Below are 24,407 nucleotides of genomic sequence, written 5' to 3'. Positions count from 1 at the left end.
ACTTAGTACGTGTTATCAATATCGAATGAAGTAGATCCGTTTAAAATTATTTTCCACTTCATTTATCTTTATTGACGTCAACAAGGACCAACTAACTTACTTCTCGAGCGATAGTTCCACGATCCCACCAGCAACTTGTAGGAGTAGGGGCATCCATTTTTTTTTTTTTTTTGAAAACTGCTGAACAGATTTTATAAAAAATACAGATCATATTTTTTAATAAAAAAAACCAGATTTTATAAACAAAATACAGATCAGATTTTATAAAAAAAAATATATATATCAGATTTTATAAACAAAATTAAGATCATATTTTGTAAACAAAACACAGATCAATTTTTATAAACAAAATACAGATCAATTTTTTTAATCAAAACCATGGAGAAAAAAAACAAATCTTGTTTTAGTTTAAAAAACATGGAGAAAAATGCAAATTTGATTTCAGTTTTCAAAAAACCATGGAGCTTTTATGATGGGTTCTCTTACAGATCTAAAATCTTAAGAAGAAATTCAACCCTAGATCTAGGAATGTTCATCAACTAATCATGTGAATTTTTCAAAAGCAAGAAGAGAGAATACATTAACATATGACAAACATGGTTATATAAACACAAAAAGTAGCATCACATTCATAGAAAAAAAAAAGCATAGATGAGAGCATGTTTTTGAAATTAAAATAAAAACAAAATCATGTTATGGAAAGTAAAGTTAGAATCATACCTGCATGAACGTATTCCACAAGCAAAGAACTATCCTAGAGATCAAAGAGAATGAATTTTTAAGGATCTAAGTAAGGCCATGTAACAGAAAAGAAATTCCTAAAGCAAAGCTTCCAGAATTTCTTTAACATAAAGGGAGAGAGAGGTAAGAAAAAGGGTCTTGATTTCTAATTTTAATTCCCTATTTATAGAGGTTTGGTGTTTAGAACATAAGCTAGGTTTGATAAGATAGAAATTGGTCAAACTTTTATCCCTAACAAATCGAAATAGATGTGTTTTAGCTTGATCTAACGATTTCTAGGCTAGGCCTCGAAACTGTGCCAATTGGCACTAGGGAAGTGTCGATTGGCACTTGCCATGTGCCGATTGGCACTCTCAAGTGCCTGGCCCAATCCTTTCTTTTAATTCGATCTGAACTCTTTTCTAAAGCCTTTTTTAGCCAGAAATTGTACCTGGACGTATTTTTAACTCATGTTCCTAGATGAATCCCTTTTGCTTTGATAATCAGGTCATTAAAATAATAATTATTTGATAGATAAATATTCTGAAAAGACTTAATTATCAATAATTCCCTTGTTATCTAATTATTCATTTTATTCTTATGCAACCATGCTTATTTCTGATAAGAATGAACAACCAATCACACAAATCATTTAATTAATTTGAATTGTTTGATCAATCAAAAATCATTTCAATTAATCACACGCTATCAACTTCACCCTCATACAATGCATGTAGATCGTGAAAACTCGATCTTGTGATACCTTTCAATCCGTCGGTCCGATTTGGGAATCAGGCATATCATCACAACCGTTAGAATCTCAAGGGCATTTTTATGATATGTGATGAATGATTTAATGCATGAAATGCAACTATGATTTTTGGGTATTTGAAAAGGTCATTTTAGTCATCTTCCAAAACTAAATTATGGGTGCAAAATCGAGTGTCTACAAATATCATGGTATAATATTATTCTATACCATTCTCAATCTTCTTAACAAAAAAAAGAAAAAAAAAAAGACCATTCTCAATCAATTTAAATTTATTTGATAATTTACAAAATTGTTGAATGATAAGACTACACTTTTATATATTGCTAAAAGTATAATCAAACTTAGCTAATCAGAGTTGTTATATTGCTGAATAAATTATATAACTTGAAGTTCATACAAATTGTTAGATTGCTCACTGCTCATTCTCTCTCCATCACGTGCCATCGTCCGCTCCTTCAATCTTTGCAATTTATCAACGCCACCACCATGGTTTGATAACTTTTTTTTTTTTTTATTTTGTTAATCTCTGCCCATTCATTGGGGTTTCTAATTTCTGTACTGTTGTTTATCTCTGAGTTATGGACTTCTTTTATTTTAATTTTGGATGGTTCTTGCTTTATCTTTAATGAAATTTCTTGAATTTGTTGCAAACCTTGATAGATATTGCTTAATGAAAAGTTATATGTCTCATATATATGGTCAGCTACAACTATCATGGCCATCGCTCTTGCACATGGAGGGGTAAGTCCATATGACTTCAACCTTTTTTTTATTTTTTATCTATATTTAATAGCAAGGTTAGCAATCTAATGCTGACCCAAAAAAATGAAATAAATATGACTCTAGGCTTACTTTGTTGTGAAGATTTTCATTTTTTTTTTTTTTTTTTGTTTTTTTTTTGTTTTTGTTTTTGTTTTAGTGTAACTATTGGTGAATCTTGAAGTTACTAATTTGTTTTTGCATTAGTCATTACTCAGATGAAGTTGAAGTGACATTTTGAAATTTCATAATTAGTCAAATTCAATTTTTCGGTAAAAGTGTTTGGGGAAAATTTTGAATTTTATATATTTAAGTAGAATAAGAGTTTAGATTATCGTGACTTTTTTGGCACCTTGATCTTTTAAATAATTAGAAAAATACTGGCAATGCAGCAACTGCTCTTATGGTCTGGATGGCCCCAAAACCCAAGGTCTTCTTTTCAGATGGAACGGTAGTTTTATTTATATTGTTCATGGTTACGTAGTTTATTCTGGTGCTGGAAGTTCTCTTTCTAATTCAATTTTAGAATTTTGGTCGTAGTTCGTTTCACTTTATAACTTTTAGTACTTGCATTGAATGCCGTATAATGTGTTGTTTTGCACATCACATAAGTAATAAAGAAAAAGTAAATAATGGGCTTCATTACATGCTTATAGCATTTTCATGCATATTTTGTAGAGGGATTTTTGTGTCTTAGATCCAAATTTGATATCGGTAAGATCTTAGAAGCATATCATATAGTTTGAACATATATATATACACAAATTTGCGTGCATATATTGGAGATGAATTTTTGTGTCTTATATCCTAACTTGATATCGCTAAGATCTTAAAAGTATATCATTTAATTTGAACATCTATATCTGTATTTATGTGTATTTTTGGGTGAGTCTCAAAGCTAGAACCAAAGAAAGTGTATGTAGTAATTTCCATCTTTGCTAGAGGATCAATTGAAGTTTTTAATTTAGATGATGAGCAATCAAATGGGAAAGTGAATGGTTCAAATGGAAGCACCAAAACCCAAGGGAGAATAGAAAGAGAAATTTCCTCAACAGGTTGCAATGTACACGATGATTAAGATGTGGGAAAGTTTCAAGTTATCTACCTTGTTAAGGATTTCAATATGTGATTCTTTTTTGAAGATCATTTTATATTTTCTAATTATTTGTTTTTTGTTATTTTACAAGGTGAAAATGTACCATTAACTTATGTTTAAAATGATATACCAGCTTTCTAATTATTTGTTCATGAGAGTAAACTATAAACATTGATGTTCTAACTTTGTATTGTTTTGAACCACATTACATGTTTGAGTGTTTCGACTGTTTAATGTTTCTTACTAGCAATTTTATGGATGCTATTTCTACCTAGAAAAAAGAATTATGGACACTAAAACGTTCTAGAAGTTTGAACTCACATTTATAGCAAAGACTACTCAAAGAAGAGATAATTCATAAACCTGTGCTATATATATATATATATATATAATCGAAGCCTCTGACCTCTTCACAATTTTCCACATTAGCATTACTTAAATAAATATTATAAACTTTTTTCATTTATAAAAACACAATCAATTATCATTTTTGGTAATGTTGTTTTAGTAACGTTGTTTGTATTTTTTGGAAATACGTATAAGTGAAAAAGTGTGTGGAAATACATGTAATGCTGTTTAAAAACTGAAAAGTGTTGCTTAAAATGCCACCAAATGGCCCCTTAAATTCTACAACTAAATACCGACGTCTTTTAAAACCCAATTACTTCCTATATGTTAAACCTCCCAAAACCCAATTTCCTTCTCTCTCCCACGTCCCACCCATGCCACACCATCAATGGCTTTGCCATTGCCATAGCTACCATCACCCACCATAGCCATGACAAGACCTTAGCCCAAGTCACTGAAACATTGAGCTCCAGCACCAATTCACACAAGTGAGGTGCTTTAATCATATTATAGCCTTTTGATTTTTGCAGATTAAAACTATTGGGTTTTGATTCAAAAGGCCCATTTTTCTATTGAAATTGAATGTTGTTGTGGTAATTCAAACTGAAAATTTCAATTTTGTGTTTGAGTTTTTTTTTTTTTTTTTAATTTAAATTTTTGAGTTCAAAATTAGGGTTTTTGAAATATCAATTTTTGTTATTCAATTATTGGAGACTATTGCCTGTGAAGTGTTTGATGCTGGCTCTCAATGAGGATTCTACGTATGATTGTTTGGTTAATAATTGTGATTTTCCTCAAAGTATTTTTAACATCACTTTAAATGCCCTTACGGATTTTCACAAGTATTATTAAAACTAGCCGCGAACCCACGCGTTGCGCATGATAATTATTTTTATAGTAGTTTTATTAATTTTTTTTTTTTACAATTTAAACTAATCTAATAATGAGTAATGTATTTCGTAATTATATTTTTATTTATTATAAGAACAATCATAAATGTAATATAGGATCAATCCAAAACACCAAAAAAACATAAACTAAAAAAAATTAATAAAACTTAACAATGATTAATTGAACCAATATTAGGATAAAATTTTGTTTTTGATAATCTATTAAGGTTACTTTCTTTGTAGAAATTATAATTTCAGCCGCCCAAAACATATTATCAAATAAACAATTATTAGCAAAATCTAAGAATTAAATTTCTATACATGCATTGTTATAAAATAATAATAATTAAAATAAAATTGCAAAAGTTAAAATTTGTCCCCTATCCAATTACTTTTATATGCTATATTTAATTCTTTAGAATGCAATAGGATAACATATAACATTCAAAGAGAATAAAAAATAAATAAAAAAACAACAACAACAATTTAAAAAACAAAAATAAATCACAATTTAAAAAACAAAACTAAATTGCATTAACCCAAAATAGAGTTTTAAAGAATATAAAATTATCAACCTAAAGTAGAGATGCAAGAAAAATAAAAAAATCCACCAAAAATTTAGAGAGAGAGAGAGAGAGAGAGAACCCTTTTTTTTTTTTTTTTTTTTTTTTTTTTTTTTTTTTGTGTGTGAGGGAAAACTATGCATAGAATAGAAGAGATAGTAACAAATTTATAATAAGAGGGTGTGAATAAGAATAGACAAAAATAAAGGAAGAGGAAGAATGATATTAATGTAGAGGGTAGTGGGGAGATGAAAAGGTAAAGGAGGGAGAAAGAATGAAGAAGTGTGGGGAGATGAAATGGTAAGGGAGAGAGAAAGATTCGAGAAGTGTAAATATTATAAAAAATAAATGTTAAAAGCAATTATAGGAAAATTGAAAAAAAAAATTCCCCTTTAAGCTAAAAAGGCTCACACAAAACCCTAAAGTTGAATTGAAAAGACTTTGAGTTGGACTTGATAGTGAAACTAAATAAATAAGAAGTGAGCTGGATTAATTATACAGATTTATTATAGGGTGATAGTGGAAGTAAATAAATAAATAGTTGACTGCATTTATAGGGCTGAAATTTGTAAAAACCATTTTTAAATTGTAGGAAAATGATATTTTAAAAAAGAAAAAAAAAAAAAAAAAGAATGATGTGGCAGCTGATGTGGCGCAACGTGAGAGCAGCAGCATTAATCGTTACGTTTCAGCTTTTAGTAATATATAGATATCAATGCTCGGCTTACATACCTTTTACTTTTAAACCTGTATGGAACCCGAGGAAATAGGTGGAACACTATGGTACTCTAATCAACATGCTAAGACCAGATCAATTAAACTAAATGTAGAAGCAGCTTTGTTACAACAATTTTCTTTCACATTGTTTTGCGGATAGCAATACACTGTTAGATTTTTTGTTTGATTTTCTTTGTTTGATTTTTTTTTTCATATGCATTTGTGATTATTTGTGGCTAATTTGAAGTCTGTTTGGGGTGAATTTGTTTGACCTTGATGTAGTTTTACATGTTATTGGATTTAAAACTAATGAGAAGTTCCGTAAGCTTAGAATGCTTTTCTTAAAGCACACGAGCATGTTCTTACATAGAGTCCCAGGTAAAGTAGTGATACACTTATGAACTCATATCAGTTCACTGAGTATGGTCATAAATTAGCAGAACTAATGTCTAAAGCTAGTTCCACATCCTGCATTTGATGTTGTAGAACATTTGGAATAGATGCTAGGATATAGCACTTAGTCATCTCATTAGATTTTTGCCAACGATCGTATCGCTATTTTTCCTCGGAAGGAGCATCTAATGAAGGAAAGTCTAGACATGGTTGACTAAGCACAAATTTGTGCTCTTCAACAATAAGAACAATGTCTAAGTTTCTTTTCCAGTCAACATAGTTGGATCCAGACAGTTTGTTTTAATTAAGAATAGTAACAAGTGGGCTAAAGGATTCCATGATTAAATCTGAAAACAATAAACATGAATATAATAAGTAAACTAGACATTATCAATTTAGCATATAAACATATAGTATGGAACCTTAATAAAATCATAATATAAAATATGCAACGACAACCCAATCCCATGTTTAAAATTCCTTGGTAGCAAGTAAATTATAAACACTAATAATATGTCTTTTTCCCTTTAGCCTCTAAGTATTAATGACATAGCTCCGTAGAGAGGTTAACGTTAAACTTAGTCTAGTGTACACCATTGCCTGAAGTGTATGTGAGTCATCAAGTAAATCCACAGTAGCGTGGCCGTTCTTAATGTAAAACATATATCATCCATCTTTAACAGGTTTAATTTGTAGTACCATGAATTAAACACCTTCAGTTGGGAGCAAGGCATATATGCCAAGGCAAGGTGCTTAACCACACTACTATAAACCAGCAATAGAGGCTGTGAGGTTTAACCTTTGAATCTCTTTCCCACTAGAAATTTTAAAAGAAAGGTTTTTATTTGGAAGACATGTGTAATCTCATCACACATAGCTTTGCACTTTATCTATGTTTTAACACTTTGTGAAATTTCAAAAAACAGTTCATTTAATTGGTCGAAGGTAATTCTCAATCGAACGAAATATTCAATAAATCCATTTTGAAGTTTCTGGATGACTTTATCAACTCTCAATTCCTATTCGATCGATCAAAAGGCAAATTCGATCGGTTGAAATGAATTCTTGATCAATTAAAAAATTGAAGAAATTCATCATAAAGTTTCTGGATGACTTAATTGATTCTCGATTCCTGTTCAATCGATCGAAAAACAAATCCAATCAGTCGAAAATAGTGAAATTGAATTTTTCAAATTTTTCTGGTAACCGTTTTTTGACAACAAAACATAGTTTCTTGATCATATTAGAATGAGATTGAGATCAAAACTGAATTTCATTGATGCTATAGTCTTAAAGTTCAATATGGCATGGTTGAAATCAAATTTAAACAACATCATAACATCAATATTAGTTTTACCAAACCATAGTTATAAAACTAAAATGCAGAAAAATCTACTGCAGAGTTTTCAAAATCATGAAACTAGTTTTTTTTTAATTCTAAGACTCACTCAACACGTTATGCAAACATGAGATTGAAGACCGCTCTGATACCATTTGATGGAAGAACACATGGAAAGTACAATTTTGTATCTCATACAAAAACACGTAGCGGAATATGAACGGATCTACTTCATTCATGTAAGATAGCATGTAACATCTGAGTTCTAGAAATAAAGAATGAGAGAGTGTACCTTGATGCAGTGAAATTCAAAGCAAATGAAGATTGGTCTTGAGATGCCTTTCAATCTTCACTCCAATTCCAAAGGTACCCAAGATCTGTGGTCTCTTAATCAGCTCTATATGTGATCTTTCAAGAGAATAATCAAGTATCTCCCACTTGCAATAGCGTGTCCGCATTGGTGGAACAAAAACAGTGCCCAAAGGAGTAGAAAGAGAGAGGAAACGATTATACTTCTCCAAAGTAGGCACCAAGTCAACATCCCCAATAGTGACGCACCTCAAAGCAGGGTCCTAACAAGAAGTGATGACCTCTAATAAGTGCCAATCTAGTGTGGTGAGGAGCAAAGTGGCGGCTCGATCACCACAAGAAAAAGTGCCCCACCATCTCTTGAGCTTCTTCTCATGATATTCCTTTTTCTCAAGCTCAACCAAGGTGTCATAGGAATGAGCACCAAGAACATCCATGAGCAAGTCCTACGGAATCTAACAATATGATGAAGATTTGTGCAAAAAATGATGAAGAATGGTGTTTTCTAAGTGTTTTGAGTAAAGAAAAGGGTAAGAAAAGAGCCAGAAAAAATCGCTAGACTGAATGAGCTGGGGCTGGGCAGACCCCAACTTTTATACACATTCCTTGAGGCGGTGGGGACGCTGTGATGCACACCAAGGAGCTAGACATGCTGATCATACAAGTGGAAATGGAGCAGAATTTGCACAAGCCCCTTTGTCATTTTCTAGTGGCCCAATTACAAGACTTAGAGCCAAACGTTTTAAGGAAGCACTAAATGGGCTAGTCCAAGAGAATTGGGCTAATTCTAAAAAGACCAAGATGGGCTCAAATAATAATCAAGGCTTAGTCCATGTCATTAAAGCAATTGAAGAGGCTAATGCATGCAAATTCGCAACCAGCATGGTTTGACCATAAAAGGGTGTGAATTTGTTAAGTTCCAAGGATATTAAATGGGAAGATGTCTTGGTATTGGCTGGGCATGTTAATTCTAGTCATTTAGCAATTTTTGACTGCCTTTAGAAGTCCAAGAAAACTAAAAAAAATGTGGGAACTTGATTAGATTAAATTTTTGTGTTGTTTTTGAAGTTGTAATTATGATTTTTACCTATTCTTGGAGGGTTGTTCCAAGTATATATCTAGTAGTACGAATTTTTAAAGAAGACAGATTGGTATTCAGAAAATTTTTCTTCTTGTGAGTCTTGTGATCCTCTTGGTTCTTAAAAGAACTTTTGAACTTGTCAAGTTAATCTTGTGGCATTCAAACAACCAAACTTACCACCTTTGATTCTTGAAAGATTCTTAGGAATTCTTGGTGTGGCGTTTCAATTCTATCGTAGTCTTGGTTTTCATCTGGTTAGGTGACGGGTCAAGGCTCAACAAATCTTGTCTACACGATCTTGGGGTTCCAAACCATCATTGTTATCGGGTTTCATCACAATTGTTGGTGAAGTTCATATCATTTTGGTATCAGAGCTTTGGTTCTAAGATAAGTTTGACTATCTTTTACTTTCATTCTATTTCCTGTTCCTTGCTCAAAAAAAAAAAATTCTCAGTACACGAAGAGGAAAATTCTCAGTCATATCATTTTTCAGTACATAATTCCAGTAAGAAAATTTCTACATTTCAATCTTGTTTCTCACCTTATTCAAGTTCTTGACCTTGTTGATGAGTTTTGGTTGTTTCTAATTTTGAATTGCTGCTAGTTTATTTTGAATTATTTTCTTGAAGTTCAATTAAGAACTAAAGAAGACACAAAAGAGTGGAAATAAAGGCAAGAGTGTGTGAGCCCATAAGAGGGTAAAAGCCGTTTAGAGTGAAAACACGAGTGCAAGTGTATCAATTCTTGAGTGAAACACATAAGGGAGGGCTTGTGAGGATTCTAACTTTGTTTTGCAAATTTTAAATATGTCCAATAATCAAGAAGAAGACACAACCGATGGACTTTGACCACCAACGGATCAGACCCTCCAAATGCAAGCGATGCTAGGGGAGATGAGGCATATGTTGAGGGCTGAATTAGAACCTATTCATGAGAGGTTGGATTGGGTAGAAGCGGGAACTCCTAGGGACCAGCAACATGACAACCTAATAGGCAGAAGGTGGGTGTGTTCCATGGTGGAATGTTGAGGAAGAGGCAGAGTCGGAGGAGGTTGATGGGCCATATGTGAACTGAGACAGGTTTAAGCGTGGGTATGGGAATAGAGAAGCAAGGATGGGTAGGCCTAGGAGGTATAATGATTTAGGAAACATAAAGATTAAAATTCCATCTTTTCAAGGTAAAAATGATCCTGAAGTTTATTTGGAGTGAGAAACTAAAATGGAGATGGTGTTTGATTGTCATAACTATTCGGAGATAAAGAAGGTTAAGTTGGCTACAGTTGAATTTACTGATTATACCATTGTTTGGTAGGATCAATTATTGATTAATAGGAGGAGGAATAAAGAACCACCCGTGGACATTTGGGAGGAGATAAAAATGCTTATGAGGCATTTTGTACCCAATCACTATTATAGGGGATTGTATCAAAAGTTGCAGAGGTTAACTCAAGGTTCTAAGAGTGTGGATGAGTATTACAAGGAGATGGAGGTAGCTATGATTCGGGCTAATGTAGAAGAGGACTAGGAAGCCACCATGGCTAGGTTCTTCCATGGTTTAAATCGTGAAATTGTAGATATAGTTGAGATGCAACACTATGTTGAATTGACAGATATGGTGCATCAAGCCACAAAGGTGGAGGAACAATTCAAACGAAAGGGATTGGCTAGGAGGGGACAACCTATAGCTACCACTAGTCCATGGAAGATAGCTTCAAAAAGGGACAAGCAGCTACAAAATAAGCCAAAATTTGAACCATCTATGAATGCCAACTCAAAGACCACTTTAGGTAACATTAAGGCCTTGAGTTCTAAAACACGTGATATTAAGTGTTTTAAATGTCAAGGGCGGGGACACATAGCCGGCCAGTGTGTAAATAAAAGGTTGATGGTGATAAATGCTCAAGGAGAGCTTGAGTCGGAGAATGAGGAAGAAGTAGATGAAGATGTCCACATGCCATCTATGGAGGAAGCCGATGATGAGCAAAATGCTGTGGTGGGAGATTTATTGGTAGCAAGGCGAGTTCTCAATGTGCAGGTTAAGGAGGAAGAAAGTAATCAAAGGGAGAACTTGTTTCATACTCAGTCCTTTGTAAATAACAAAGTTTGCATTGTCATTATCGATGGAGGGAGTTGCACAAACCTAGCTAGCACTTATTTGGTGGAAAAATTGGCCTTAACTACCTTGAAACATCCTCAACCTTACTGGCTTTAGTGGCTGAATGAATGTGGCAAAATCAAGGTGACAAGACAAGTGTTGGTGGCATTATTTATAGGCAAATATGAGGATGAGGTGCTATGTGATGTGGTTCCCATGCATGCATGCCATTTATTGTTAGGAAGACCATGGCAGTATGATTGGAAGGTTACGCATGATGGACTCACAAATAAGTATTCTTTCACTCTTAAAGACAACCTATTACTCTTGTGCCATTAACTCCAAAACAGGTCAGGGAGGACCAATTGAAGTTACAAAAATCAAACGAAAAAAAAAAAAAAAAAAAGGCCAAAATTGAAATAAAAAAAAAAAAAAAAAAAAAAAAGGCCAAAATTGAAAAAAGAAAAAAGAAAAAGAAAGAGAGAAAAACAATGATCAGAGTGAAAAAGAAAGAGAGAGGGATTCGGCCATAATAAGGGCAAGAGAGGAAAAATTCAATTACATTGCAAAAAAAAAAAAAAAAAAGAAGTGAGATTAAGAGAGCATTATTTTCACACCAACCCCTTATTGTACTCATATACAAGAAGGCTCTTTTATGTACTAATGATCTCACTGGTGCATCACCGAGCAATATTGTTTCTCTTTTGCAGGAGTTTGAAGATGTCCTTCCCGAAGAGGTACCTCATGGTTTACCTCCAATTCGAGGGATTTAATATCAAATTGATTTCATACCTGGTGCATCAATTCCAAAGCGATCTGCTTATAGGAGTAATCTTGAGGAGACCAAGGAACTTCAGAGGCAGGTAGGTGAATTATTGGAAAAGGGGTACGTGTGAGAAAGTATGAGTCCTTGTGCAGTTCTAGTGTTATTTGTTCCTAAGAAGGATGGAACATGGAGGATGTGTGTCGACTGTCGAGCCATCAACAACATAACGGTAAAATATCATCATCCCATTCCTAGATTAGATGATATGCTGGATGAATTACATGGTTCTTGTGTCTTTACAAAAATTGATCTTAAGAGTGGATATCACCAGATTAGGATGAAGGAAGGTGATGAATGGAAAACTGCTTTTAAGACTAAATATGATTTGTATGAGTGGTTAGTAATGCCTTTCGGTTTAACTAATGCTCCGAGCACATTTATGCGTTTGATGAACCATGTTTTGCAACCATTTATTGGTAGATTTGTAGTTGTGTATTTTGATGATATCCTAATTTATAGCAAAAATTTCGAAGAACATGTAATGCATTTGAAATCTTTTTTGGAAATTCTAAGGAAAGAAAGGTTGTTTGCTAACCTCAAAAAGTGCACCTTTTGTATGGATAAGCTTGTGTTTCTTGGTTTTGCTGTTAGTAAAGGAGGAATTGAGGTGGACGAGGAAAAGGTGAAGGCAATCCAAGAGTGGCCAACGCCTACAACAATCAGCCAAGTGAGGAGTTTCCACGGCTTAGCTAGCTTCTGTAGACGGTTTGTGCATGATTTTAGTAGCTTAGTCACCCCTCTCACTGAAGTCATCAAGAAAAATGTGTTGTTTAAGTGGAGGAAAGAACAAGAAAAGGCATATAATCTCCTCAAAGAAAAGTTAACTAATGTACCTTTGCTTGTTTTACCTAACTTTGCTAAAACTTTTGAAATTGAGTGTGATGCTTCAAGAATAGGTATTGGAGCTGTTTTGATGCAAGAAGGTCATCCAGTTGCTTATTTCAGTGAAAAGTTGGGTGGGGCAGCCCTAAATTACCCTATTTATGATAAGGAGATGTATGCCTTGATAAGGGCTTTGGAAAATTGGCAACACTATCTATGGCCAAAGGAATTTGTGATTCACACAGATCACGAATCTTTGAAGCATTTGAAAGGACAGAAAAGGTTGAACAAATGCCGTGCCCAGTGGGTGGAACCCATTGAAACATTTCCTTATGTGATCAGATACAAGCAAGGAAAATGTGGTGGCTGATGCATTGTCCCGAAGGTATGCTTTACTTTCCATTTTAGATAAAAAAAAATGCTTGGCTTTGAATACATTAAGGATTTGTATGCCTAAGATACTAATTCTTGTGATGTGTTCAATGCATGTGAAAAAGTGTCATTTGGTAATTTTTATAGGTATGATGGATTTTTGTTTCGAGAAAATAAACTGTGTGCACCTATGTGTTCTTTGCGTGAATTGCTTGTAAGAGAAGCTCATGGTGGTGGTTTGATGGGACACTTTGGTGTAGCTAAGACTTTAGGAATTTTGCATGATCATTTTTTTTTTTGGCCTTATATGAAACGTGATGTGGAAAGAATCTGTCAGACGTGTATCATGTGTAAACAGGCTAAGTCTAAGTTGAAACCCCATGGTTTGTAGACCCCTTTGCCAATACCTAGTGAACCTTGGACTGATATTTCTATGGATTTTGTTTTAGGTTTACCTAGGACTAAGAGGGGGACAGATTCAGTTTTTGTGGTGGTAGATAGATTTTCCAAGATGGCGCACTTCATTGCATGTCACAAAACTAATGATGCATCACATATAGCTGATTTATTCTTCAAAGAAATTGTTAGGATACAAGGTATGCCTAGGACCATTGTTTCTGATAGGGATGCAAAGTTTTTAAGTTACTTTTGGAAAACTTTGTGGGGAAAGTTGGGAACCAAGTTGTTGTTTTCTACTACTTTTCATCCATAAACAGATGGTCAAACTGAAGTAGTAAATAGAACTTTTTCTTCCTTTTTGCATGCTATCATTAAAAAGAACTTGAAAACCTGGGAAGATTGTTTGCCACATGTTGAATTTGCTTACAATAGAAGTATACATTCTGCATCTAAGTTTTCAGCATTTGAAATTGTTTATGGTTTTAACCCATTGTCACCTTTGGATTTAACTTCTTTACCTTTGAATGAACGTGTGAACTTAGATGGCAAAAAGAAAGTAGAATTTGTAAAGATGATTCATGAAAAGGCACGGTTGAACATTGAAAGGAGGACTTAACAATATGTCCATCAAGCCAACAAGGGACGCAAGAAGGTAGTGTTTGAACTAGGAGATTGGGTTTGGTTGCACTTAAGGAAGGAACGTTTTCTAGAGAAACGACGTTCAAAACTCCTACCTCAGGGTGATGGACCATTTCAAGTAGTGAAGCACATCAATGATAATGCTTACAAGCTAGACTTACCCAGTGAGTATGGTGTCAGTGAAAGCTTTAATGCTGCTGATTTGTCTCCTTTTGATCTAGGTGATGATTTGAGGACAAATCCTTCCCAAGAGGGGGAGAATGATGCACACCAAGGAGTTGGACATGCTGATCATACAAGTGGAAATGGAGCTGAATTTGCACAAGACCCTTTGTCATTTTCTAGTGGCCCAAATTTGCAACCAACATGGTCTGATCATAAAAGGGTGTGAATTTTTTAAGTTCCAAGGATATTAAATGGGAAGATGTCTTGGTATTGGCTGGGCATGTTAATTCTAGTCATTTAGCTATTTTTGACTGCCTTTAGAAGTCCTAGAAAACTAAAAAAATGTGGGAACTTGATTAGATTAATTTTTGTGTTGTTTTTGAAGTTGTAATTATGATTTTTACCTATTCTTAGAAGGTTGTTCCAAGTATATATCTGGTAGTACGGATTTTAAAAGAAGACAGATTGGTATTCAGAATATTATTCTTCTTGTATGTCTTGTGATCCTTTTGGTTCTTAAAAGAACTCTTGAACTTATCAAGTTAATCTTGTGGTGTTCAAATAATCAAACTTATCACCTTTGATTCTTGAGAGATTCTTAGGAATTCTTAGTGTGGCGTTTCAATTCTACCGTTGTCCTGGTTTTCATCTGGTTAGGTGATGGGTCAAGGCTCAACAAATCTTGTCTACACGATCTTGGGGTTCCAAACCATCATTGTTATCAGGTTTCATCACAATTTTTGGTGAAGTTCATACCACACTAGACCTCGAGAAATGTGCAAAGGCTTTTTAGCAGCCCTTCTAAAGGAATTTTATCCAGAGTTATACATATAAGTCCTAATCAAAGGCATTGCCTTTTATACACATCAGCAACCCTTCTAAAGGCGTTTTATCCAAAGTTATACATATAAGTCCTAATCAGAGGCATTGTTTTACACATACATCAGCCGCCCTTCTAAAGGTGTTTTTATCCAAAGCTATACATATAAGTCCTAGTTAGAGGCATTCTTTTACACATACATTAGCTGCCCTTCTAAAGGCATTTTATCCAAAGCTATACATATAAGTCCTAATAAGAGGTATTCTTTTACACATACATCAACCGCCCTTCTAAAGGCGCATCCCTGGAATGATTCATGTAAGTCCTACATTAGCAACCCTTTCAAAGGTAGTTTACAAAGCTATACATGTAAGTCCTATTCAGAGGCATTGTCTTTCATATACATTAGCTTCCTTTTTAAAGGAATTTTTTTCCAGAGCTGTACATATAATCCTAACCAGAGGCATTGTTTTACACATAGATTAGCCACCCTTTTAAAGGCTTGTCCCTGGAATTATACACATAAGTCCTAATCGGAGGCATTGTTCAATACATACAACATGAAGCAAAGAGATAATATCATACATCAAAGCCCACTATGGGGCAATACAGTACATACATGTCTAGGCCTACTAAGAGGCAATGCATAATATACATACATAATTGGCCCATCATGGGGCAATGTCTGCAGAATACATGGAAAATACATACCCACGTAGGGGCTACGTCATGCTACAAAAAATGGCTAATCCTATTGAGAATCATCACCACTAATAAACTGGTTTGTATCATCATTATTATCATCGTCGTCTACGAAAGGGTTAGTGGAAGGACCCGCACCGTCTGAAGTGTCAAGAGCGTACCTTGGGTCCTGAGAAGGCCCTGTAGCCTGAGCAAAAGAACCCCAAACACCCGACCGGCCTTAAGGAACTGGCATGTGCCTGGACTCAAACGGAGGAATGATGGGCCCTCGGCCTGGAATCTTAGGGGCAGGCGAAAAGCATGGAATAGCCTTGATGTAGGGCTAGCTTAGTTTGAAACTAACTTCGCTCTCCATCTATGGCAATAGCTCGCATCTCCCAATCTCTCTAATAGATCACCCTCTCCCGAGCTAATGCCTGAGTAGCCTTCTCTTGCATGTGTGCCTCTCTAGCAGTAGATAGGGCCTCAAGCTCTATCACTTTGGCCTCGGCAGTCTTTGCACATGCTCTCTACTCTGCCCTGGTGGCCACTTAAGCACGAATAACACCTCCCAGCACTCTACCTCCTCTAACGAGGACATCTCCAATGATAGGCCCAGCAGAGGACTCTGCAAACTAGGTGGAGTAGTCTCAACTCATATCCATATAAGCATCGAAGGCGTCAGTTGCATAATCTGGGTTGCCCTTGACCATTTCCTCGAATGACAAGCCGTGAGGAGGTGAATCCCTAGGCACTCCATAAACTAGCATAACCTGATGGAAAGTCCTCTCCATCAGAAAGAACTCCCAGCTCATCAAGGCCCAAAACCAACATCAGACCCTCGATTGGCCGATAGCAACGGTGAGCTCTGGCCTTCCTAGTAGCCTCCTGTCATAAGGGCAAACTACAATCTCATCCCAGGTGATGAAATCTAAAGCTGTAAAAATAATGATTGCCTGCACTACGACAACCCTCATGATCCTACAATGAGTCCATGCAAATGTTTGAGGGTATATTTGTTGGAAAAATCTAGTTTTGTATCTCATACAAAACACACACTGGAAGAAACAAACACGGATCTACTTCAATCATGAAAGATAACATGTAACATTGAATTCTAGAACAAAGAATAGGATGCGTACCTTGATGCAGTGAATTTCAAAACCATGACTTGAGAATACTTTTAATCTTCATCTCAATTCCACATGGTGCCTGAGATGTGTGGTCTCTCAATCAGTCTTTTGTACAGACTCAAGAAAAACCGTTCTTCTTCTCCTTATGGAGAAAAACTGATTTCTTTTCTTCATCATACGTACGTTTTTAAAACTATTCTGGTAGTTTCTTTATTTAATAACTCTTATTAAATAATAACTGATTATCTAATTGGGTTAGCCTTTTAGGCCTACCCAATTGGGTTTTTGTTTGTGGTTTGAGATGGGACGAAAATGAACAAATAAGACTCTAGCTCCAATGGGCCTTGAACTTTTCTGTCAACTTTTGACAAGTCCAAAGTTACCATTAATTATATTCAATACCAATATAAAAATATAATTGCACTCTAGGCCTTATTAATAAATTATATCCCAATACTTTATTATACATACAACCCCTTCATTAAAATATTCGTAGTAATACAAAGTCATGAATATTGACTGCCACTTTGAAGATTACTACATCTTAATCCTTGAGTACCCGATTTAATACTTTATGTTATTCATCATATATTTATGAAATCCAATTTCATAAATATACACTTTAGTAACTCCTTACTAAAGTGGTTAGGCCCAACACTCTAAATAACCAAACCTATTAAACTTATCTCAAGGGAATATTTTATATCTCCGTTAAGAGATTATAGATTCCATCTTGAGAATATATGTTCCATCAACACTAAATGTGGTTGCTCAACATACTGAGGTTTTGATCATGTCATATAGATCTCACTCCTGATATATCAAAGCAACCTACATCTCACGATCAGGTCCATTATTCTCTTAGTATTTACAGTTAATGTAAATAGAAGTCGTGAGATTTATTATTCATTTGACAGTCATTAGGAAAATAATAAATCTCACAGTAGTCCAGTTCAATATGTCTTAATTCTTAAAACATATCAACATATCAAGTAGAAGTCTCCACTTCCATGATCAAGACATATCATCTTAGTTGATATGTTATAGTCTTCGCAGATGAAATGCCCAATTTCATCACCGACTACGAACTAAAATTATAAGTTTACAAAGAACTTGTGATTTATATCTTCTGTGACTAAATCACATAAATCACATATTATGCATCTCATGGACTAATATTATGTCACATTAGTTCATTTATAGATAGTCTCATATAACTAAACAATTTAATTATTTATAATATGCTAATAAATTGGATTTTAGGGCATAAACCCCAACAATATTGTCTCAGATAGGCCAGTATTTTGTGGCTTTAAGGCTGGAATGTACTCATATGCCCACTGTTAAGTTCTAAAGATTTAGGAATTTATGTATTTAGAACTCTAATGTGTTTTGTTGGCAAACCATGATCAAAACAGGTTGTTAGTCTTGTTTAGACTTGCTCAAAGTGTGGGCGTTTTATGTAAAGTTGGAATCGAGTGGCTGCAGAAGTATTAGTGACTTTCGGCCTGGCTCGATCGATTGAAAGAAAGACTCGATCGATCGAATCTCGGGCATAATGTTTTTTCTGTAGAATTTCCAAATCAGCCCAAGCCCATTAAGGATTAAGATTTCAGATCTACTTTTCCCACTATATAAAGGAAACCCTAAGCCACGTTTTTGAGAGCTTTTAGAGAGAGAGAGAAGAGAGTGCCTCTTTTGTATCTAGGGTTTTGTACCCAAACCTCTCTAAGCCTTTGTTGCTCATATTTGCGATTTATGTGAATCTCTTGTGAGATCTAGAGGAGCTTTCCTTCACATAAACTTAGGGTTTTCAAGGTAGAGATATTATCTACATCTTGATGATCAACAAGGTTGCTGCTATTGGAGCTTAAAGAAAAACAAGCGGGGGTATTTGTATCTTGATTGGAGAATCCAAGAAAGAAGAAGTCCGTGGATTTGGAGCTTGCACGTGGTCATGTCAATAAGTTCTACTGGTGGGTAGCATTAGGAAGTCAAGCGGGGAGTTTGTAAGTCCTTTTGTATGAACTTCGATTTTTTCATAGTGGATTCAGGTTTGCCTTGAGGATAGGTGGGTCAAATCCTCCCCAAGTTTTTACCGTGTAGTTTCTTAGGTGATCATATCATTGTGTTATTTATTATTCCGCTGCTTTATATTTTTGATATGATTGTTTGATTGTTTTAACCTAGAATTTCATAATTTGACTAAGTAACAACTTGGCTAATTAACTAGTTTAATCCAATTGTTGTTTTAAGGGATCTAAATTTCTAACAAGTGGTATCAGAGTGGGTAGCTATTTGTTTGTAGATCTTTTGATCTCTGATCTGATCCTTGACCCCTGTTATCATGAATAATTTGAAGTGCCTTTCTGCTCATGTTTGTGATAATTTGATTAAAAAGGACACTATTGTTCCTGTTGATTTTTTTGATGCTTTCGAAACTCTTCGCAAGGAATTATCTAAATCTTTGAAAATTTTTAAGAAATTTAAAGAAGAGTGAAAATTGGCTAATCTTGAAAAAAAGGATTTGATTGTGAGATTAGATGAGTCTAATAAAAAGAATGAATTTTTGAGAAATCAAATTTCCTCTCAAGATGAGAGGATGAAAAGTTTGGAACAAGAGTTAGTTGAATCTAAAGCTAAAATTGAAAATTTGACTAATACCAAGCCTGCTGTTGATAACAAAAGTGTTTCTGTTTCTCTTAAGCCTAAAACTGAGAAAGTTTATATCCCTCCTTTTAAGAGGAATAATAAAGAAAAAGCTTATTTTGCTAGGTTAGATAAAGGTAAAACTTCTGATGTAGACGCTGAAGTTTCTATACCTAAGTCTAAACTTACTGTTAGAGAGCATAATAAATCTGTTTTTGTGCCTACCTGTCACTTTTGTGGTGTTGTTGGTCATATTAGACCAAATTGTTCTTTGTTGAGGCAAAAACCAAAATCTGAGACTAGATTTGCTACTGATGTTCCTGAATTTGTTCCTGTTTGCCACTTTTGTGGTGTTCGTGGTCACATTCATCCTAATTGTCATAAATTGAAATTTAAGCATTTTGTGTTTCAATCTAGGATATGTGATGATATCTCTCCTGCCATAAGTCCAAATAAATTGTTTCATATGCTTTTGAAAAGTTTAACCTTGTTGGCTTGTGAAAGGAATTTGCATGATTTCAATCTTTCTCAAAAGATTGGTGTAATTCCTTAAATACACTCTGCTTTACCTGGATTTTCACCTACAAAGCTGAATACTCATGCTAAATGGGTGAGAAAAGATTCTCCAAGGTGAGTGTTGCTAACCTGTCCTTGATTTAATTCTTTCAATTAATTGTGGACATGTTTTGTTTTAGTTTTAGGTTATTTTATTTTCTTTGATTGTTTTGTTTTAAAGAAAAATCCAAAAACATTGAAAAATTTTAAAAAGACAAAAATATTTTATTCTGTGTCTTGTTTCATTTTTCTTGAGGATTACATGAGTTATAATATCTCTCTCTTGATTTAGAACATGCTTGACATTGTGGAGAAACTTGAATAGTCTGTGCTAAGCTATTTTTGATTTTGTGTGAGTATGTACTAGTTTGTACATGTACTCAAGGGTTAATTAAGAAATTGATATTTCTTGTTTGTGTACCCTCTATAGCTTAGTTAAGCATTATCATGCATTGCATTTGCATTGTTCATTTAGCATAATATGTGTTTTTTTGTTTTTGGTCATATAATTTTTAAAAACCAAAAAGATATTTGTGTTTTGTATTTCACATCTTGGATTTATAATCAAGGATTGGCCATATTATCTTTAGCTAACAGGTTTATGTACCTTGTTTAGTTTTGATGAGCTTATTTATTGCACTTTACTAGTTGAAGCTTTGTAGTGCATGTTGTGTGGGAAAGATGTTTATGGTGTTTATCACTTTGTCTTGATCTTGAAGTCACATGTTATTTGACTGTCGGACTTGATCCTTTTGAGAAAAGCATAAATAACCATCTCACCACTGTTCACTAGCCAATCATGAACACCTTAGTGCATATCATAAGATTTTGTGCTCGAGAAAGTGTAGCACATGCATAAAAAGAATATAAGGTGTAGCCTCGGTTTAATTTCTTAATGCTTAAAATTTGTGTAGACTATTAGGCTTGATTCCATTTCACATAACTAAAATCTGTGTGTACATTATGAGGCAAAATTCAAGAAACTTACATGATTGCAAACTTATGTTCTAGGAGATGTAAGAGTTATATGATGTAACTCTTTAGGTGATGGTCTCTTTTAAATTCTATGTGATGAATTTTGTAGACTTTGTGATTGATTGCTATTCACATATCACCTCACATGTATCTCAAGCTTTTGCTAGTTGCACACACTACACAAGTTACTCAAAAATGCTCTGTTTCTGCATTAAAATGCTCTGTTTTTCAAAAATCTGATTTTTCCAAAGTTTCGATCGATTGAACCTGTTTTTCGATCAATCAAAATTGCGATTAAAATTTTAGGTTTAAGTCTGCCTGATTCGATTGATGTTCGATCGATTCTCGATCGATCGAAATTGAAAAATTTTCAGTTTCTATGTTTTTGACCAAAATTTTTTTTCATGCATCATTTGTGTTTAGGATTCACATGCATTACATTGTTTTTATATCCATCTTGTAGTTTTGCAGTCATATCTCTCATTGTTTTCACACATAACATGCATACACTTTGTTAAATTGGGTATTCAACTTGATTTAAAAATTGATTGATTAATTTTTGAGTTTTGTACATTCTAGTATATGCTATTTCTTATGTGTGAATTGCAGAAAATATTCTTCTTCAGAGATATGATGGATAATCAATGTGCAAATATTTTTCTCTACTCATGCAACTGTTTATGGGTCACATAGTGCCATGTTTGCATTTTATTGAAAGAGAGAATATTTTTTTTCTTCATGTGCATCCTCAACTTAGTTTTTTTTTAAACTTGGTTTGTGTCTTTTTATTTATCCCCACCCCCTTTTATTTTTTTCCCAAAACTTGTTTTGTTTATCCTATTTTTATAGGGGGAGAAATTTTTTTTAACCTTTGTGGTTCTTAGGGGGAGTTGTTGCTCTTCATAGGGGGAGTTGTCTCTATTTTCTCTTACTCAGTTGCATATATTTTCTGTCTACTTTCTGATTAGGTAGTCTTTGTCAATACGTGACAAAAAGGGAGAGACATAGATGACTTGTTTGTTTTGATTAGGGGGAGAATATAAAAACTTTTTGATGTATCTAACTTAGGGGGAGAGTTAGAATTTATTTTGATTTATATGTTTCTTGTTTCACTTCTTATTGATTTATACTTATGAGTTCTTCATTGGTATAAGTCTTTATTTTGTGTTATGTGTGTAAAGTTGTGATTTACAACTATGTTTTATATTGGTTTTATTCCATGACAAAATGTGTTGTAATTACTTTATTTCACTTCCTTGTATTTTGTGGGATTTAATTGTATTGGGTTTAGTATCAAGTTGGTGAAGACTCAAGCTTTATTGAAGATCAGTGGATCTCGCGGGTGTGTCGCTGGAAGCTAAGCCGCGAAAGAGTCATGTGAGAAGCACATGACTGGAAGCTGAAGAGTCATGCCAGGCTGTCGTTTTTGCGAGTGTCTCGCGGGTAAGGCCTTCCCGCGAGACAGTCGCGAAACATTCTGCCTGGAGTTTTTTTTTAAGAGTGACTTTCTTACCCTTCACCCATACTATATATACCCTCATTACCCACAAATGTAGGAGAGGCTATTCAGAGAGAAAAACCCTAGATAGGTTTTCTACAACACACACACCCATCTTTTGAGAGAGAGCTACTCCTCCTTAGTGATAAATCATTGTAGTCTCTTCTTCATCCCTCTCCCATTATCATAGCTTGAGAGGAGATTTGTACCCAAACACAACCCACACCTATTCAGAGTGTAGAGAGTGTTTTGGAGTTGCTGGGAAGCATTGGAAGAAGCCAAGGATGGCAGATGCAACATGGAGCTTGTTGCGGGATCCGGAGAGCTAGACAAGACACGGTTCCGAGAAGCCTTGTTGGAGTAGGAGCTTGAAGGGCTTAGGTACATCGGGTAGATTAGGCTTGGAGGGTCTCTTGCTAACCCATGTATCCCAACTGATTGTCTAGTGGATCGATTTCCGCTTGGAGGGCGGCGGAGAGGTTTTTCGCCGAGTTCTTCGGTTTCCTCTTCGAAAACACGTCTTGGTGTTTTCTGTGTTTGCATCTTTCTTCCCTACTCTTTTATATTCCATTATACTGCTGTGTTGCTTAGTTTTTGGATTAGAGTAGCTTTGTGTTCATCCGCTCACATTTACACTATTCCGCACTTAGTATTAAGTTAATGTAAAATCTATCAAGCCTTAATTTTAATTGGGGGTCTAAACAGCTCTTGTGTTTTCAACACATTTTAGAGCTTTCACCTTTACACAAAGCTTAGGGTTTTCAAGATTGAGATTACTTCAACATCTTGATAATCAACTTGGTTGCTACCATTGAAGCTTAAAGAATATCAAGCGTGGGTGCTTGTAGCTGATTGAAGAATTCAAGAAAGAAGGAGTCCGTGGATTCGGAGCTTGCACAGGGTCGTGTCAATAAGTTCTACTGGTAGGTAGCATTAGGAAGTCGAGCGGGGAGCTTATAAGTCCTTTTGTATGAACTTCAATTCTTTCATAGTGAATTCAGTTTTGCCTTGAGGATCGGTGGGTAAAATCCTCCCTAGGTTTTTTACCGGTTTGGTTTTCCTGGGTGATCATATCCTGTGTTATTTATTATTCCGCTGCTATATATTCTTAATATGATTGTTTGATTGTTTTAACCTAGAATTGCTTAATTTGACTAAGTAACAACTTGGCTAATTAACTAGGCTACTCAATCTGGTTGTGTTTTAAGGGGTCTATATTTCCATCAACAGGTATAACATTCTTATATGATTCACACAACACACAATAAAGACATATATCAAATGAATAACTCATATAATATAAATCAATAAACAGTGAATCCAAAGAAACAAGAAACACAAAGAAAACATGTATATCAATTAATGTTACTCTCCCTAACATGAATATCTCCAAAAAAATGATATACAAGGTGAAGTGCCTAAATACAATCTAACAGCTCCACAAGCTCCTCAAAACAACAAAAACTCTCCCTAACTACAAAACTCCTCTACAAGCACTACTCCCCCTTTTTGTGACGGAATGCCAAAGGGCACTCACAATCCATCATTAAAAGGAGGTGGTGAGGGAGAACGAAGATGTGCCAGATCAACTCGCAATGCACGGATCTCATAAAGCAAGTCCACCAAAATCTGACCATGAGCCGCCTGAACGGTCATGACAGTCTCCAAAGTACGACGGATATCAAAGTCATCCGATGGAGGTGGAGGAATAGCAGCAGTATCAGCATCAGGAACATCCTCACTAGAAGGACCTGTACAAGAAGAGGGAGGAGGTGCGGACCTAGAAGGTGTA

Source organism: Quercus suber, unplaced genomic scaffold (genome assembly GCF_002906115.3).
Source record: "Quercus suber isolate HL8 unplaced genomic scaffold, Cork oak 2.0 scaffold_88, whole genome shotgun sequence".
In the NCBI taxonomy this organism is placed as follows: Eukaryota; Viridiplantae; Streptophyta; class Magnoliopsida; order Fagales; family Fagaceae; genus Quercus; species Quercus suber.
This window is presented reverse-complemented; position numbering follows the sequence as displayed.